Source organism: Lynx rufus, unplaced genomic scaffold (assembly GCF_022079265.1).
Source record: "Lynx rufus isolate CCGP_SWC_20201006 ecotype Redwood Valley unplaced genomic scaffold, mLynRuf1.p SCAF_18, whole genome shotgun sequence".
NCBI classification, from domain to species: Eukaryota; Metazoa; Chordata; class Mammalia; order Carnivora; family Felidae; genus Lynx; species Lynx rufus.
Genome location: NW_025814832.1, coordinates 5,756,824 through 5,763,421, shown reverse-complemented (window position 1 = coordinate 5,763,421; position 6,598 = coordinate 5,756,824). Strand labels below are relative to the sequence as shown.

The following is a 6,598-nucleotide window of genomic DNA, read 5'->3' as shown; positions in this document are numbered from 1 at the left end:
AGGACACAGTCTCTGTCCCCAGGAATGCAGCCTCAGGGCTCACTCCAGACTGGTATCCACAGGGAGTGCTAAAAACTGGGGAGAGGTCAGCTGAGGGTGGGCCAGGCTCTGGAAAACCCTAAGGTAAGTAACCACACTCTTGGAGGAGGAGAGGAGCATGGGACCTAGGGACTCCTTTTCTCCACTATCTCAATGCCTGAAGGGTTTTCCTGTTACTATATTTGAACCATGATTCACCTAGCCTGTTCTGGGGTGGCTGTCTTTTAAATAAACAAACATGGGGGTTTTCCCCATGAAGGAAAATGTGACACATTTGGAAAAATAGAAGGAAGAAGAAAAATTACCCACAACTGCACTATCACGGCCCACATTTTGATGGCTCTCTCTCCAGGTTCCTTTTCTCTCCACAGGCAAGTTTGTCTGATGGTTTCCTTGTCAAATGGGCACATTGTACATGCAATTTTGTATACTGCTTTCTCTTGGGAGCATCATATCATAGTTGTTTAGGTGTTTTTCTTTTCATTAAAAATTATTGGGGCACCTGGGTGGTTCACCCAGTTGAGCATCTAACTCTTGATTTTGGCTCAGGTCATGATCCCAGGTCAGGGGATCAAGCCCCATGTCAGGCTCTGCACTGAGCACGGAGCCTGCTTAAGATTTTCTCTCTCCCCCTCTTCATCTCTCCCCAGTTCATGCACCTGCTCTCTCTCTTTCTAAAATTAAAAGACAAGTTATTTTGGGAGCCTAGCTGGCTTAGTCGGTAAAGCATGTGACTCTTGATCTCAAGGTTGTGAGTTCAAGCCTCATGTTGGGTATAGAGCTTATTTAAAAAATTTTATTTTTAATTATCATCCTTTAAGAGCCTCATAACATTGTTCACATGGCTATATCGGAGACCACTTGGACGTGTTCCTGGGTTCTCCCCTCAGATTTCTCTTCTCAGTTATGATGGAAGTTTTTAGGGAAATAGTAAAATGAGTTTGTCCTCCCTGATCAGTGAAATAACATGCAGAGGGAAGTCAGTCTGCAAGCCCTAATTGATCCCAGACAACCACCAGTGCAGGGAGATGATATACAATTAACAAGCACAGCAGCTACATGTATTGAGTGCTAGCTGTGTACCAGGCTCTAGCTAAGCATGTTACATTGGATCCTCACCACTACACTGGGAGACAGCTATGATTTTTATCTCTACTACACAAACGACAAAATTTAGGCTTAGCAAGGTTAAGTAATTTCCCCCAAAGTCACACAGCTATTAGCCAATCCCCTAACAGTATCATACCTCTTTTTCTGGGTTGTGATGGCCATATACAAGTCAGAGGGACACCTCTGTTCAGTGCTTTCAGCCACAGAAAACACCAAGAAGACTCCAGGGCTTTCCAATCCTTTTCATTCCTTGCCACACTTAAAAAATGACAACATAGGGACACCTGGGTGGCTCAGTTTGTTAAGTGTCTGACGTCAGCTCAGGTTGTGTTCTTGCAGTTCCTGAGTTCAAGCCCCGCATTGGGCTCTGTGCTGACAGCTCGGAGCCTGGAGCCTGCTTCAGACTCTGTCTCTGTCTCTGTCTCTGTCTGTCTCTCTCTCTCTCTCTCTCTCTCTCTCTCTGCCCCTCCCCAACTCGTGCTCTCTCTGTCTCAAAAATAAATAAACATTAAAAAAATTTTTTTTAACTGGTTTTTTTCTCCTTCCCTTCCCCCATGGTGTTCTGTTAAGTTTCTCAAGAGGGAGGGAGGCAAACCGTAAGAGACTCTTAAATACAGAGAATAAACTGAGGGTGGATGGAGGGGTGGGGGAGAGGGGAAAATGGGTGATGGGCATGGAGGAGGGCACTTGTTGGGATGAGCACTGGGTGTTATATGTAAGCGATGAATCACGGAAATCTAATCCCAAAACCAAGAGCACACTTTACACACTGTATGTTAGCCAATTTGACAATAAATTATATTCCAAAAATTTGTTTTAAGTGACACCATAAGTAGGGCACACTGGGATGATGGGTTGAGGTTACTTTAAGCAGAAGTGACAAGCTGAGGGCACGCCAGTTAAAAACTCAGCTAAACTACTTGTAGACCAAAGTCATTTCCCCAAGTCCTTTTGTGCCTCTGAGATTTTGAAGAGGGGATGAAAATATAATTTTTTAAAAGTATAACTTAACAGAGATAGGTTATCATCTCTTTGTGCCTTTGGAGGAACAGCCTTCAACCTCTAGAAAGGACCTAACTTGGGACTTGTATGTTTTTGAGATATGACCTTGGACAAATGTCATAGTCTCTCTTGGACCCAAAGAGTTCTCTGAAGAAAGGTGAGAACCGCCCTACAGGATCACAAGCTGAGCGCAGGAGGTTGAAGAAGGCATCAGGAGAGGCGCAATAGGGAAATTCAACTTCAGATACACTAAAGGGAGAGGACGGTTCGATTCCTTTCAACTAAAACTAATCAAGAAGGTGAGAATTTTCTAGAAATTAGTGATAGTTTAACTGGTTAACTTCCAGATACGTTGAGATTTATTTGGTTTCCTCTTGGCATTTGATTTCTTGTTGGCAGTTTTATTGAGATAGAATTCACACACCATACAACTCCTTCATTTAAAGTGTACAATTTAAAGTGTATACATTATACAACTCCCACATCAGGCTCTGCGCTGAGTATGCAGCCTGCTTAGGACTCTCTCTCTCCTCTCTCTCTCTGCCCCTCTCCCCTGCTCACCCTCCCCCGCCAAGAGAAACATTAAAAAAATAAAGTGCACAATTCAATGGCTTTTAACACATTCACAGGTTGTACACCATCACCCCAATCTCATGCTAAACTGTTTTCATCACTCCAAGAAGAAACCCCATACCAATCAGCAGTCATTCCCATTCCAACCAAGCCCTGCTGCCCTCGACCCTAGGCTAATCTACCTCTTCTCTCCACAGATTTGCCTATTACAGATAGTTCATATAAATGGAATCATGCAATATATCATTGTCTTTGGCAACTGGCTTCTTACACTTAGCGGTGTCTTCAAGGTTCATCCATGCTGCAGGGCATATCAGACTTCACTTTTTTAATTATTACTATCAAACAATATTCTACCGTATGACTACGCTATGCTTTATTCATCCGTTCATCAGTTGATGGACATTGGGTTGCTTGCTTGTTTGTTTGTTTGTCAGCTATTATAAATGGAGTCAGCAACATTTGTGTGTAAGTTTTCTTGTGTGAACATGAGGCATTCCCCTTGGGTATATACATAGAATTGCTGGGTCATATGGTAACTCTACGCTTAACATTTCGAGAAACTTCCAAACTGTTTTCCAAAGCAGCTGTGCCATTTTCATTCCCGCCAGCAGTGTATAAGGGTCGTAAGCTCCTCCACCGGTGGTTGGTGACATAGCCAAGTATGCAAGGGAAAGACGGGGCGTCCTGAGGCAGGGACAGCATGAAACCAACATTGCAGCAAAGATGAGGGAAAGGACAAGAATGTTCATTCCTGAGGGCTGGAGCCTGAGGCTGACCTGGCAAGTTGGCCCCTTGGACAATTCCTCTTCTTTCTCCCATTCAAGAATTTGAAAGATTTATGGGAATAGGAAGGTGACAATGTCAGAAAAAAAAATAATAAGTTCTCAAAGTGATTCACCATGTTTCAGCCACACTTGTTACCAACAAATGTTTTCTATGTGTGTGTATTGGAAAATTTTAGGGAAAAAAAACTTGTTAAATTTGAGTTATGAAAGAGGTTTCTAGAGTCCTATGGTTCATCATGGGTGCCTAAAACTAAATCTCTCCACACATTTCCAGAAACCATACAGATCGGTAGGGGGAGCGAATGAAATCATTCATAATCTGGGGCGCCTGGGTGACTCAGTGGGTTAAATATCCGAATCTTGATTTCGGCTCAGGTCATGATCTCACAGTTTGTGAGTTCAAGCCCCACATCAGGCTTTGCACTGAGAGCGTGGAGCCCGCTTGGGGTTCTTTCCCTACCCCCCCCCCCCCGCCCCCGAAGCTCTTTCCCCCTGCCCTGCTTGCACTTTCTTTCTCTCTCTCTCTCTCAAAATACATTTTAAAAATAATAAAATAATAAACCACCCATAATCCAACTCAGAGGGAGATAAATGGAATTTTGATACATAAGAGGCACTCAGTGTCTGAATTAATTAATGAATAATGAATGAATGGCAACAACTTCAGGGGAGATGAAGCCATGAAGGACGATTAACATGATAGAGGACGGGTCCACATTCCAGTAATTCTGATATGCTGGCCTTAGGGGCCAAAGTCAATAGGAATATGTAACCGGGATCTATGCTGTGACAGAAGGGGAGAGACCTGACTAAACCATGCTTACAAAACAGTTCTCAAACTTTTTACCCTCAGGCTCCTTTACATCCTCAGTAATTACTAAGGACCCCACAGTTTTTGTGACTGTGGGTTATATGTTGGTGTTTATTGTTTTAGAGAAATGATAAGCCTATTATATATTAACATTTATGAAAAATATATTTTTTTTTAATTACAGAGGACTGGCATTACTTTACAGTTTTGAAAATCTCTTGGAGGCAGCTGCTTCAACACTTGGCCTGTCAAAATGTTGTCTTGGTTGAAGTACATGAAGAAAATCCAGCCTCCCACAGCTGTGTATTTGGAAAACAGAGGCATTTTTAATTTTGTTCAGATATTCTTTTTTTTTTAATTTTTTTTTTAACGTTTATTTATTTTTGAGACAGAGAGAGACAGAGCATGAACAGGGGAGGGGCAGAGAGAGAGGGAGACACAGAATCCAAAACAGGCTCCAGGCTCTGAGCTGTCAACACAGAGCCCGACGCGGGGCTCGAACTCACGGACCGTGAGATCATGACCTGAGCCGAAGTCGGACGCTTAACTGACCAAGCCACCCAGGCGCCCCCAGATATTCTTTTTGATACTACACCAAAACTTGACAAGTGGTCATTTCTTAAAAGTTAGTTGCACTCAGGGCGCCTGGGTGTCGAGCCCCCCATCGGGGTCTGTGCTGACAGCTCAGAGCCTGGAGCCTGCTTCGGATTCTGTCTGTCTGTCTGTCTCCCTCTGCCCCTCCCTGCTCGTGCTGTCTGTCTCTCAAAAATAAATAAGCATTGGGGCGCCTGGGTGGCTCAGTCGGTTGAGCGTCCGACTTCGGCTCAGGTCACAATCTCGCGGTCCGTGAGTTCGAGCCCCGCGTCGGGCTCTGGGCTGATGGCTCGGAGCCTGGAGCCTGCTTTCCATTCTGTGTCTCCCTCTCTCTCTGCCCCTCCCCCGTTCATGCTCTGTCTCTCTCTGTCTCAAAAATAAATAAAAACGTTAAAAAAAATTTTTTAAAAATAAAATAAATAAGCATTAAAAAAAAATTTTTTTTAAAAGTCAGTTGCACTGTAGAAATCGAAACCATATCCACGGGCTTTATGCAAACGGTTACATTAATACCCATTGGCCTGTGACGGACAAGCTCAATTTTGGCCACTGGCAACCAATCTTGTCGGCTGGTGTCCTTGAAATGACAGGCTCGCCTCGTTGACTTTTGAGAACATGTCTTCCAAAAAAGGGAAGTCTGAAAAATCAGTTGGTCAGTCACTGTTCCAACAAAAAATAAAAAATGGGTGTTCCATGAATAAAGCACTTCTTTTTGCTCAGACCTGGAATAACCGTGTGCTTTTCCTCCAGACCGCACCCTTACGTATGCGGTACGAGGGCCTCATGTGTGCTATTCATCTCACCACACAGAATATTTTCATAAGTGCACTCAAGGGTTGAGATTTAACAAAATTAACAATTTTTGCTGTTTCATCAGGGATAGTCATGAGGAAGCTGGAGGTGATAATCCTGAACTTGATTGATGCTTAGGCACCAGCAGTTTTGCCCATCACTGCTTTCGTACCATCCGTGCAAAAGTTCACAGAGTGGGAAAGACAAAGTCTTAGTATTACTATGAAAGTAGTTTTGACTTTGAGAACCCCACAAAAGGGTTTGGGGGATTCCCAGGAGTCCACGGACCATACTTGACCATCGCTGTTCTAGATGTAACCTGAATGAAGCAGAATATAAGGAGGATTTTCACCTCCCTTCTTCTTGATCCCGTGTCTTTCTTTTTTTTTTTTTTTTTTTTAATTTTTTTTTTCAACGTTTATTTATTTTTGGGACAGAGAGAGACAGAGCATGAACGGGCGAGGGGCAGAGAGAGAGGGAGACACAGAATCGGAAACAGGCTCCAGGCTCTGAGCCATCAGCCCAGAGCCTGACGCGGGGCTCGAACTCACGGACCGCGAGATCGTGACCTGGCTGAAGTCGGACGCTTAACCGACTGCACCACCCAGGCGCCCCATCCCGTGTCTTTCTTAATTTGGCCTAAGACTGCATTCATTTTTCAAGGAGCCAGTGTCATCTGGATTGCACTCAGCAGTTAACATGAAATAAATCTTGGAAGATGTGATGCTAGGGGGGAGCAGGGAATATCTTCATAGAAATAATGCCTGAGCTCAGTCTTGATAGAGAAAAGATGTTTTTCAGGTGAATAAGGTGAGGCAAGAAGGGCACTGCGGGCAGGAGACCGTGGGCAAATACACATGGAATGAAAAGGCTGGAGTGCTGGGAGAGC

At 44.0% G+C, this 6,598-nt stretch overlaps 1 non-coding gene across 1 annotated transcript; it reads left to right on the top strand.

The window, feature by feature from the left end:
• The first annotated feature begins 742 nt into the window (after positions 1-742).
• TRNAK-CUU (transfer RNA lysine (anticodon CUU)) lies at positions 743-815 on the top strand. The gene has a single exon. It is a non-coding gene; the product is annotated as a tRNA-Lys (tRNA).
• The last annotated feature ends 5,783 nt before the right edge of the window (positions 816-6,598 follow it).